At 38.0% G+C, this 12,957-nt stretch overlaps 2 protein-coding genes across 3 annotated transcripts in view; one reads left to right on the top strand and one right to left on the bottom strand.

The window, feature by feature from the left end:
* CHRM5 (cholinergic receptor muscarinic 5) overlaps positions 1–8,247 on the bottom strand; it is a 60,349-nt gene extending 52,102 nt beyond the window's left edge. For both annotated transcript variants that reach the window (XM_028722048.2, XM_028722056.2), the window contains exon 1: positions 7,454–8,247. The gene's annotated coding sequence lies outside the window, so the exon portion shown is untranslated. The remainder of the gene's footprint in view (positions 1–7,453) is intronic.
* AVEN (apoptosis and caspase activation inhibitor) overlaps positions 1–12,957 on the top strand; it is a 106,644-nt gene that overhangs the window by 43,546 nt on the left and 50,141 nt on the right. The window lies entirely within an intron of this gene.

Below are 12,957 nucleotides of genomic sequence, written 5' to 3'. Positions count from 1 at the left end.
CTATTAATGTAACTTTTTATATGTAACTGTGTATTTTGTAATATTTTGTTTAAGTTTACTGTTGTGTACACCACTTAGATAAATTTTTAAATATATTAAGTTGTTTAGAAATTAAATAATGAATCACCTTATATTTTAAGTTCCCACAACTCAAGAAAGTCGGGAGTGCAAAACAGTGTTCATTGTGAAATGTTTCATCTTTTTGCTTAGTTTAATGTTTGTTTCCATATTTGTTCTTCATGCTTTTAATAATGCAGGAACCATTTACTAGATTTTGGTACTGCTTGTTCCTAAACTTGTGCACTTAAAATCTTTGCAGGTACAACTTCATTTTTCTTTTGCTGCAGGGACTGTAAAGTTGTATGCAGTGATGCACAGCAAATGTAAATTTTTCCAGTATGACTTAAGAAAAGTGTTTAGAAATTCAGGCCGTACCAAGAATTTATCTGTAGCAGTTTTGAAGCCTATTTCTTCAATTTAAGGAAAAGTTATGCTTATTTATAGAAAAATAATGAACTCAAGAGTTATCCTCTTTTGAAATAGTAAGCTTACCAAATAAGTGGGTAAAATAGAAATTTTAAAGAAGACCATTATAAATTGTTTTACTACTTTATAGAGTATGGGTCAGCATCTGCTAATTTATGTCTAAATTTATGTCTAATTTTTTTCACAAATAGCTTGTGCAGACTTTCATCTTGCATCTTGTTTTGATTAGTGTCCCATGTTTGCTTTCATAACGTGGAAATAACTGGGTACTTTTTTTTTTTTAAATAAAGGGGTACTTATTTCTGTGCCAGGAACCATTTCTTGGTTCCTTCCAAATATTTTGCATTAATATTCCCACCAACCCTGGCCATTTGGCCATGCTGGCTGGAGCTGATGGGAACTGTGGTCCAGTACTTCAGGAGGGCCCCAGATAGGGTAGACTGCCTTTGTAATGCCTCCTACATTTGTCCTGCATGTCAAAGGCTACATTGTATCCACAACTGCTGCGTTTCTGATTGGAGCTGTCTTTCTAATTGATTATAAATTTGTTTTTATTCTTTTTATTGATTACACTTTAACAGTGGTATGTGTGTAAACATCCCTCTATGCATATAGGTATGTAGAATTCATTGAGAGCTTTTTTAAAAATGCCCTTAGTCCTAAGAGGAGTATATATGGATGTGAATATAAGAAGAGCCCTGTTGGGATTAGACTAGGGGTGGAGAACCTTTGGCCTGTGGGCCAGTCTTGGCCTGCAAGGGGGTCCATGAGGACATTTTCCCCAAACCATGTCTGCCTGCTCCTCAGTCAACACCACTGGTGTCGTTAGCTAATAGACAGGAGTACAGGGTTTCATCCTGCATTGTGTCCTGTTCTCACCAGGGAACAGGATTGTGTAGCCAAGGCAGCAGCATTTAATCCCTGCTCATCAACTGATCTAATCTCCATTCATTTAGCTTTGCTATGCTTGCTGCAGTACAAAGAAGAAATTGTAGACAGCACAGTGCTATGCAATTATATATGACTGACCTGACAAGGAGACATGTTACCGTTTTCAAAACCATTCAATGATATAGAAATCTTGATCTTGTGTATGGCTCATCACAAGGCCAGATTGTTGTTCCATATTGGTTCTGAAGTGAAATATTAACACTAGTGGGAAATACATACACATGTAACCTAAGTTTCTTCAGGGTAGGAATCATCCTATTGGGGAAAATACTTGTGTGAATCTATCACTAGGCAAACAGTAAAATTGTTTAAATAACGTGATCAAACAAATGAATATGGCACAAGCTTACAATTGGTGAACAGCTGACTCTGGCTTTGATAAACAGACTTTGTAGCTAGCAAACAGTGATCCAAGGATTAATCAACTGAAAGTGTTAGTAAGAGAAATGTTGTTCTGTTTAAGGAGCAGGCTATTTTTCCTCTATTTCCCCCTCACTGATGACAGATTATCATGTCATTCTTACAACAACCTTAAAATATTTTAATACAAATGCATTTTGCAGTACCGTTTCATATTAATTGTCAGCAGATGTGTTTACTGATTTTAATGCAAACATAAGTTCACTGTAAATTCTTGATGACAAGTTTTTTTCTTATGACATGCAGTTCACTTCAAATTTGAAAAACAGCAAAAATGTTGACAGATGGCAAACTTAGAACTAAACAAAAGAATGGGGGGGGGGAAGAACTGATTTATCCATTTCTTTGCTATGTATTGATCTTTAACTAAAAACACCCCTGCTATAGTTTCTAGGTAGGAGGAGAGTGGAATGAATGGTATTATCGAATTATATTTATAGGCTGACAGGTTTCAGTGTTCTCTTTCAGACAAGATTTTGCACAGATATAGATAAAAAATAACTTAAGCTTAGTGAACTGTTTAAGACCATCTGGTGTAAGGAGAATGGATGTGCTTTATCAGGGCTGATACATCTGGGCAGAGACTACAGAACTATGGTTCTTCATTTGCATAATTGCTGTAGGCTTAGGATCCTTGGATGTATGGATTCTTCGATTCCGTTTCCAATTGGAAACCAAATGGTCTGCAGTTCTGGAACCATGTGCAAGTTAAGCACCTATGCTCTGATTAATCTTATTGTTAAAAGAGTAAAGCATTGCCAGTTCAAAACAGAAGTGACATGAACTTAAGAATGCAATTTTGCGCTCAGGTGTTCATGACATCTTTTAAGGAGTACAGTTTACTGTCCATTAAGTTCCCATTTATGTATAAGTTGCTGGACCATAGTAACAAGACATTATGGGTGGTATTCAGTTAAGTTTTACTCAAGTAGACCCACTGAACTTAATTGCCTTCATGACATCATCATGCTCATGACTTTCAGTAAGTTTATTCTACTTCTCCCCTGCATGCGAAGACAGGCTCTAGTGGATTGACTAGAGAAGACTAATAGGGGGTCCAACAGTCAAGAAGGCTGTTTTTGTATGTGTTGTAGGGGCAGGGCAGATGAGACTCATCAATCTAAGAAGGTAGCCCATCTAGGAAACCTGTAACCAAACTGGTGCCAAACGTATTGCTCTGCTTTCCTCTGGACCACATCAGCGAGGCTGAGCCTGGGAGGACCGCCATATACACTGCTCAGGCTGGCTTTTGCCCTGGGGAGGTCACTTTGGTGCTGCTAACGTAGTGATTTGACTTCACACCCAGAGCTCTCGAGACAGACAAATGCAAATTACTTCTGTCATTTCTCTATAAAACTATTAATATTGATCATTTTAAGGGTCTTAACACTCACCACATCCAATAATAAGGCTTAACTTGTCTTACACTTTGTACTGTGGGTGAGAAAGAGCGATTTATCTATTGTATACATTTCATTTCAGTGGACTACCAGATAGCTAAAGAAAAAGGATTGATTGGATCCAGACCTCACATCCAGTGAACAGAAATGCTCCTTCCATGCACAGAAGGTGTTTGATAAGGCATTGGGATCCAATGTGGAGGGGAGGTCACTTGCCAATTCCCCCCTTTCCTTACAGCAGCCTATGCACTCTGAAAATCAGCTTTGGAGGGTATTCCAACTGTCAGGAGCAAATTTTCAAAGAGCACAGTTGGAGGGGAGAATCAACAAAAGTTTACTCCTCCCTTCTACCAGTGGGAGTATACTCCGGACAAAATTCTTCTCAGGGAACACTCCTGCTGGATTCAACCCACCATGTCCTTTTCTAAAAGAAAAACTAAATTTTATCTTTTTAAAAAAATCCCCATTGTAATAGATTTATGAGGAAAGAAACCACACCTTTTTAGAAGGAAAGGGACTTATTTTGCAATTGTTGGCAAAATGTATACATAGCAAAGGACCAGTTTCCTGCCAGTGTCAATTCAGAGGCTGTTGTGGTTGCCTTATTTATCCACATCTTTGAGAAAAGTTCTTCCCCACTTTGAATTCTTCAGTGTTACTTCTCTCTAGATCACCAGAGCTCCAGAAAGTAGATGGTACCATCTAGGAGAAGCTCTGAAATTTTTCCACCTTGGATACCAAGAGTGCTAGGTGATGTGCAGAAGATCTAATTCTAGGATGCTTGTGGCCAGTTTTGAGGGTTTAATTTCTCTTGTTCTAGTTTCTTCAAGCCACTGTTCTTTCTTAAATCTGACCCCACTCCCCACCCCTGTTTCAGTGTCATGAATTCTCCTTTTTCATAGAACCATTTCATTTCTTAAACTCTTCCTTCCACCCCCAGATTTCCTTCCATTTTTGAAACATTTTAGCTGCACCAACATGAAGCATTATAGATGTTAAGAAAATTGATTAGAAATTTTGAATATAATAATGGAGAAATTTATGTTCAGTTGCCTGTGGTGGCAAATCACTTGCTGCCGGGGGTAATAGTCAGTATACTAATGTCTTGCAGCAGAAATGGATTGGAGGGTCCTGAACCATGAAGTGTTTCAGAAACAATAAGGAATTTAGGTTAAACAAAGCAGGAAAAGTCTGTTTATATTTGATTTATAATTAGATGGTAATATATAAGCAGTCATATTTAGTGTAGTATTAGACTGAAAATGGAAAGCAAAAACCTTTGAACGCCATTCCTGATTCTGCCACTTGCTGAGCTAATTGTCTTGAGCTAGTGATCAGTTAATGCTGAGCTAATGATCAGTTAACTATTCTTTGAATTAGCTTTTTCCAAGGAGCCAGCAAGCTATTTTACCTTTTGATTATATAGTCAAAGGACCCGTTAAAAGTGAAGTACTTTTGAAATGCTTTCAGTTTAGACACTGTTTCACATTCATATTAAAATGAATCTTGATGCCAGTTTAAATTGGGTCATTATGTGCCATGCCTTGATGATAACATTGTTTAAAACTTTGTCTATACTTTGATTTAGTCACAGGTTAGTACGTCATTGAATTTGACGTGAAACAGGTGCCCCACACTGCTTACTCCAAGGATGGGAAACCTGTGACCCTTCAAGATGCTGCTGCTCTACAGTTCCATCATCACTGACCATTGACCATGTGGGCTGGTAGCTGTTGGAGTCTGGCAGCATCTGAGGGGTCATAGGTTTCCCATTCCTGGTCTTATACCAGAAGCATCTGAGAATTGGTATAGGTAGCATTAGAAGTTGAATATTTATTCTTCAAATTGTACTGCTTAAAAACATACAGATTTGTAAGTATTATTACTGCACTTAATTAGCATATTTTTTTGTTTTTCCTGGTGTCTCTTCCCTACACCCATTTATTAATTGCACCTGACATGAACGTTGGTTGGTGTATCAGATCTGTTAGGTGGTAATATAAACAAGCCCTTAGTGATGTGCATTACATGATATTTATTGGTCCTCAAGTGATAGCATTTAGCAATTGAGTATCCTAAATTTAAGGGTAAAGCCGTTTTATATTTAGTTGCCTACTGTTTTGTTTTTAAAGCCTTCTTTCAACTTAATGTGTTCTTATTTTAAAATATAGAAGTTTACAATGCATAGGATTTTAGAAAGAAGTTTTTTTGTAACTTTTTCAAGTTGCTTTTGTAAATGTGTTTGTAGTTTTGTTATTTTACAAACTGAATGTGATAGTTGGGTTATCAGTCCTTTTAACACTGCATATTTAATGCTATCTACCATCAAGCTGTTGTTTTACACCTTTGGCAAACAGCAACTTTTTATCTTTTTCTTTGCATTTAGGTTAGGTTTCTAGCCCTGTCCGAAGTTTGCAATGGTGAACAGGTGCAGGACATTGTGTTTCATAGTATTCTGAAAATCATTTCCACAGTAATTTGCTGCTCATAATTGAGCAAACTGCGGGAAGCTTTGCTGTAGGGCTATATTTCAGTGGTCCATCACATGTTTTGCATGCAGAAGATCTTAAGTTCAATCCCTAGCATCTCCAGGTTGAGTGTGGAAATACAAAAGCCTGGAGAGCTCCTGCAAGCCAGTGTAGGGAGTACTGAGCTATATAGACCACAAGATCCAACTACAGTGTAAGGCAGCTTCCCATGTTCACTTTCACCATTGCATTAAGAGCCCCAGATTTGTAAATGATTGTCTCACATTGGCATCAGCTATGTTTTTTCTGCTGCCACGGAACCCTGGGCGACAGAGGATGTTAGTTGTACCGAGGAGAACTCTTAAAATAAACACCTGAAAGTACAGTAGGCAAGCAAAAACATTGTGTCCTTCAAACTAAGATCATTGTTAAAAATCTGGAACAGGAATGCAAACTAGAAACTTCTCTCTGTTACTATAGGAGTAACAGAGGTCGACAGAAGGGATTGCATAGTTACAGAGGAAGTGCTAGTAAGAATATAAAGAGGATTAACCCCTAAAAGTGACTCAAGCTCAGCATTTTGGTAGAATCTTCGGCACCTGATGGTACAAGAGCTCCCTCCCAATCTGGGCATTTCTCCTCAGGTTAGCTGTCAAGTTTGCTTTGTGAGCTACTAAAAATCTCTCTAAGTCTTTGAGTATGTGAGAAATGTGAAGAAAAGAGATCAGAATAAATTGGATTCTTGCAAAGAAACAAATAAAAGAGAAGAAGTAGAGACAGGCCGTATAATTAAAATATATAGTGGGTTTCCTTTAAAATTAAGAGAGTGTGTGTATTTTTATTGTTTTATATTTGCATTAAGTAGTTGTCAAATGTTTTACGGAACAGCTTTTGAAGAGATGAAGATCGTGGAGACTTGTCATCATATACACCTTCACCAAGAACCATTGTGGGCTAACAGCCCTAGTTTTTGAACTAATGAATTCTGGTATCAGTGTTCTAGATTTGAACCATGAAGTGATGTGCAATGCACCACATAAATCCATTTTAGCAGTGCTCTTTCACTATCCACCTCTTTTGGTTTGATCATTTTATATTCTAATTTGAATTAAAATGCATATGCTCAGACCTCATTTGCAATGCTGCTGAACTCTTATCCTCAACTTGCATTTAAACTGTATGCCAAGCCTTCATTTTTTAACACAGTGCTTTTACATCAGTTACTATAGTTTCACAGCTAACTATAATTGACACTTTTGGTCTCTTTTCTTGGTGTATTTTAAGCATGGGTTTGACTGTAATAAATTATGCCTTTAAAATTTGATGTTGCCATTGTGTTAAATTCTTTGCTTTAATAGCTTGCATTAAATATTGAAGTGCAGTAAATATTACTTTGTAAATAGTAACTGTGGTGTGGTTTTATAGATTTGGCTGTTATTTCTACGTTTCCCAGCTCTCAGATAAATAGCAATCGAGAGCAATTTGAATCTTGGCAAACAATTATAGGCAAATCAAGTGAGAAGAGTTTAATAAGGTAATTTGGGAAATGTAACACATAAAAGCAGTTATTTGTACAATCCAGGACAATATACCTTTAAAGGTTTAAAATTCAGCCTTGGTGTGAATGAAAACACAACTGAAATTCACTGATACTGTAGGCACAAAATCAGAGCAATCTTCTTCTTACTGGAAAAGCTATATTTCTTAATTAAAAAAATAAAAACTTACCCAGCAGATGACTGAAGACAGTTTCTGGATTCTGTGTCTCCAAATACTGAGATACACTCTCCAGGTAGGAAGCTTTCTGTATTAGAAATGCATTCTGCACACTAGCTTTCACATTTCTTTTTCTCTACTGTGTCTGTCTCATTTGCTGGTGCTGCTTCATTTTGTTGCTGCTTGCTTCCAGTTTACTCCCAGTTATTCCAAATCCTTGGGTTCGCTCTCTAAATAGTACTTTGAATTCTTCTCTTAAGAGGCTAAGAAAACGAGTGGTGGACTTTGCATCTTCTCAAACAATAGAGGCAAACACATCAATTCTGGTTAATTCAGATGTTCATTATTTATCAAACGTTAATTGAAGGCTTCAGCACTCAGTAAATCCCATTTCCTTTTGTCATGTGAATTCCAATACTGAAAACTTCTCCCTGTTCCAGAAAATCCGGTATATGTCAGTGCTGTGGGTTGTGTTGAAGGGCAGGGTAACTGGACTCCAGGTTTTGCCTTAACTTTTCACCTGCATAGCCTGCTTTTGGTAGTGGCTGTTGAACAGTCTGCTCTTCTCTCCTTCTGTCAAACACAGATGTGAAATGCTGCTTGCGAACAGGGGAGAAACTCCCAAAGGGTGTAGTGTTGTGTCATATCTGAAGACAGTGAGCATGCATGGCATCAATGAGTTGCTTATATGAGCTATTCAAGTCAGGCACTGAACTGATAGGATGACGTTTCCATACATAATACACTAATTATTTCTTCTGATGGACAGCAATGTCTATTGGTAGGAAGAAAAATCAAATGATGCAATAAGATTTGATAGGTCCGCCCTGTTTGAATGGCTTGCCACACCAGAAAACCTCCTATTATTAGTGAAATGGACAGTGATTTTAATGCAAGTATTGGAGTGCCATTTTTATTCAAGTCTGACTTTATTTTTTGTAGCTAGCAGGTATTAAAGTGGATCTGAGAAGAGGAGTTACTGAAAATTTGCATTTAAAATAGATTTTTAAAAAATGAAGTAATTGGTTTATTTCAGAATAAATCTTTAAAAAGATTCTTAACCATGTTTAATTGGAAGGTAATCCACTGATTTTTATTATTGATGCTTGGGATTGTCAAGTAAATATATCATTTCAGTCCCCCCCCCCCCCATTGAAATAGATTTCTAGCCCATGAATACTTGTTTGGTTTAATTTTAAAATGAGACATTCCCATTTTACTACCACGTGAATAGTGCTCTTTTGAGGTTAGCATGTGTTGAGCCCTTCCTGCTTAATGCATGCATAAAACACCCCTGTGTTTTTTATTCTCTCATATATATATATATATATATATGAGATAAGTTACTTCTAAGTTAGGCTTGAACATCCCTATTAAAAGACTAGTTATATCATTTTTAAAAATGTATGAGAGACTTTATTTTATTAATCTTTCCTCTCGCACACTATGAATAGGGAATACCATTGCTTGGGAAGAGGTGAGAAAAACGAAAATATAAGGGATATCATATCCCTGGTGTTTATAAGTAATTCATCATTTTGTCGCAGTGCTGTTTTTTAACCTCTGTTCGTTTAATTCTCTGTTCCCTAACCAGCTCATCTCCTTTGGTTGGTTAGTTCATAGTTAATGATCACTCTTGATTTAACCCTGTCCTGCATTTTTTCAGTTGATTGGTTTCAGGAGTCATAATCAAAGGCAGAAACTTGGAGCCAGAGTAGGCAATGTGTGTTTCGCCTGTGTTCATGATATAGCGTTTAATTGTGTACCCTCATGAAAATAAACCCATGTGAAGACTGGGTTATTTTGGCAAAACCCTATCTGAGCTCGTACAGTTCACACAGATATCTGCAGAGGTGTGTGTATTACACACATTAATCATGGAGGAAACATGATTAAGACATCTTGATACTTAAGAAAACATTCAGAGCTAGGAAATGTATTTGGTTCTTAAGTATTGGCAGTCCCAGAGTTTACTTGTTTCTGTGGGGTGACTCGAACGCATGTTCGGCCTAACCTGAACCTGCCCTTTTCTGATGGCTGAACTGTGCCTTTCATACGGCTGAGTGAAAGAACTGGCAGGAAAGCAAATATTTTATTTATTTATTTGATTTCTATTTCATCTTTCCTTAAAGTAGATCATGGTGGCGACATACTCTTTTTCTCCCCTCTCGTTTTATCCCCACAACAACCCTGTGAGGTAAATTAGGCTGAGATTAGTTGGAATGAGCCACACAACACTTTCCACTACTAACTTCCTAAATTACCTTCTCTTTAAGCTGGCAGAAGACTGTGTCTTGCGCAAAGACCTTACACAGAAGGGTCTATTTAGGAGATTCAGTTGCTGGCATCACTTAGAGGCCAGTCTTCAAGGGGCAAGTGTTCTTGGCACCAGAAAAATTGATTTTGTGACTTAAAATGCATAGTAAAGTTTGGGCTTATGATTGAAAAAAAAATATTGGAATGAATTTCAAAAAAGGAAACAGGAAAGTTGTAGAAGTCATTTTAATTTTTTCCTTTTTCCGACACACCTTAAAAATATATCCTGAAAATGGTATTATAATTATGAGTTACCAGTAATTTTGTGTTGTGTCTGCAACAGATAGTGTATTTTAAATTTTGATGTGACATGAAGGGATGCCGAATGGGTCAGGTGGCATGTTTCTGTATGATATATATTTCGTTGAGATTCATTGCTGCTTGAATAAAATGTTTTAGTTCTTTTGTCTTTGTGAATAGTTGCAGCTAAAATGAATAGAATAAGCCTCTCACTTTTTTGTTAGTCTTTGTTCTGTGGTGTTTTTTTTTTGGGGGGGGGTATTGCTTCTGTATGGTAATTATTCATTATTTCAGTTGGAATAGTTCTACTCTGTGAACTGAATATGTGATTATCATTCAACTAAATTAAATCTGTCTTTAAAGCTGTAATTTGATCAGTCACTTTAGTCTCTTGCACATTATATTAGTTGTGTCTAAAGAGAATCAGTAAATGTTTGTAAAGATGTATGTATCCTTTTTAGCACAATACTTTTGTTTTATTTTTAATTGGACATTAAGGTGAGATTGTTTAAGCTTAGTTCTTTTGTGAAAAAATCAAGCATTCCTTAAAAAATATATTATAATATAATTTTGTATTTGAAGCATCCATATTTTTTTAAAATTCGAAGAATAATCTGTGATAATAGTGAACAAGAACTTTGCTTTGCAAAATGGAAAGAACCCTGGAGTAAAGCAAAACAGACTGGAGAAGTAGCAATAGCGACATGTAATTTCCCCCCCTAAAAAAATCCCCTGCAGTCGATTCAGTTATGAAGGGCCACCATCCTTCTAAGTGTTTCTTGTTACTTCTGATTGTATAGGTAATGTAAGTTGCGAAATGGAACTATTTAGAACCCTCCAACCAAATACGCTTAGCTGCAGGCAACTTCAAATGTGTAGTGGAGCACCATATCTTCCTCTGCAGCTTGCAGACAAGGGTACACTGACACTACTCAGCTGCTCTTTCCTCATGAGTGAGGGATTTTAGAGTATTTGGGCTGGAGCAGAGTGAGACTGTCATACAAGAGACCTCCAGGTAGCTCTCTTATCTTCTAGATTGCAGTTGACTGGGTGAGAAGGTGTGCACACATCTTTCACATGTTGCTTTTAGAATATGGGATGTCAGGTGTTGGGTGTGCAATTGCAAAGGATGCTACTCCAAAAGTACCACCAGCAGCTAAAAGTGAGCTCCTAATTATTCTTTTGCAGGTAGGGCTCACTGATGGCTGCTGGGAGCAGGCCTCACTGAGAGGCTGCGTAAGGGAGTTCTCCATTGGGAACTCTGTAGTTCAGCTGCTAGGTGCTGTTAGTGACCTCCCCCTTTGTCCTTTTGTGGTTTGAATTCAAACCGCCTGCAATCAGACTTTAATCAGCTGATTGGCGGTTGCCGTGAGCTCCTTTGAAGTTGGCACCTGATGTCATAATGGTGTCAGGTGATTGGTAGGCGTGTGGCTCTGCCTACTTGTCAAAGTTAACCCACGTGGGATGGTAAGAATCTGGCCCACCGGCTGAATCTAGCTTCCCACCACCATATTGGCAAACTACACCTTTGTGGCTTTGAGGAGCCAGGAGCTTCTGAAAAGGAGGTAGATAAAATGAGATTTTATTTTGTAACCAGATTCCATATATACCATGTATAAACTGCAGGAAAAAATGAAGTTCAGGAATTTGGATTAGTGATACAGTGGTACCTCAGGTTAAGAATTTAATTTGTTCTGGAGGTCCGTTCTTAACCTGAAACTGAGGTACCACTTTAGCTAATGGGGCCTCCCACTGCCGCTGCACCGCTGGCACGCAATTTCTGTTCTTATCCTGAAGCAAAGTTCTTAACCCGAGGTACTATTTCTGGGTTAGCGGAGTCTGTAACCTGAAGCGTAAGTAACCCAAGGTACCACTGTATTGCCAACATTTGAAATTGGAAAGCTCCTAAAGGTGAACTTAAGAAATTCTTATGCCAATGCAAGCCAAGCAGAAACTGGATGAAATGTTGGGCATGGCTCATAATGTGAGTGGCTGGGGAAACCCAGCCAGATGGGCGGGGTATAAATTATGATGATGATGTTCACCTACTGCCTACCGCCATCCCTGCCCTCCTAACCCCTAAAACCTAGCTGATGATGGCAACAAGCCACATGGAGCCCTGGGTGTGTATATACCATTGTGCTTGACAATTGTTCTTAAGCTTTCTGGTGGTCTGGAAGCGGCATGTCCCAGGTTTCCTGGCACTGTGGTGCTGCCATTTCAGTGTTCTAGATACTAAGAGTAATGTAGGCCTTGCAGAAATTTTGCTTGAGATTGCTTAGTAAGTTTCAAGGGAAGAAAAGTGTTTGGTTGGGCAAGGCTCAGGGTCTTGTGGTGGTTGGATCCAGCATGCTGTTCTTACTGTGAAAAAGCAGGTGCTTATGGGGAACCCTCAAGCAGGACATGAGCGTACCAGCCCTCCCTCCACTTGTGATTTCCAGGAGCTGGTATTCAGAGACATACTGAGCCCAGCAGTGGTGGTAGCACATGACTACCATGGCTAGTAGTTTAGGTTCCATTGTGTACATCTTTGGGAGAATGGCAGAGTCTAAACTTCAGAATGGGCTCCAAAACACTGGATTCTGAGTTTTGGATAAATAATGTAGATTAGTCAAGGCCATTCTGAATTAAACTTGGGGGAGGATTTGCCATCACTAGTTGAGATTCTAGCTGTGATGTCACTTTAACATTTTTTAAAAGATCAGTGGTATGAATGTCGGTCCTTTAATGAATTTTAATAACAGGATTATGTTGTTGGCAGGATTACAACTATGCATGTTCTATGTCCTTTTCTCTGACTGTTCTAGTTGCCATAACAACTTGATTGTACCATAGAATTTCCTGCTTGTAGTTAAGGTTTTTTCTGTACTGCTGTTATGGAATATATGTATTTTAGGAATTTATCATTTATACCCATGCCCTCCAAGTGACAAGGTACACTGTTCATTCAAATAATGAAG

The sequence above is a fragment of the Podarcis muralis genome, chromosome 1, assembly GCF_964188315.1.
Source record: "Podarcis muralis chromosome 1, rPodMur119.hap1.1, whole genome shotgun sequence".
Classification (NCBI taxonomy): Eukaryota; Metazoa; Chordata; class Lepidosauria; order Squamata; family Lacertidae; genus Podarcis; species Podarcis muralis.
Note: the sequence above shows the minus strand (reverse complement) of the source record. Positions and strands in the feature narration are given on the sequence as shown.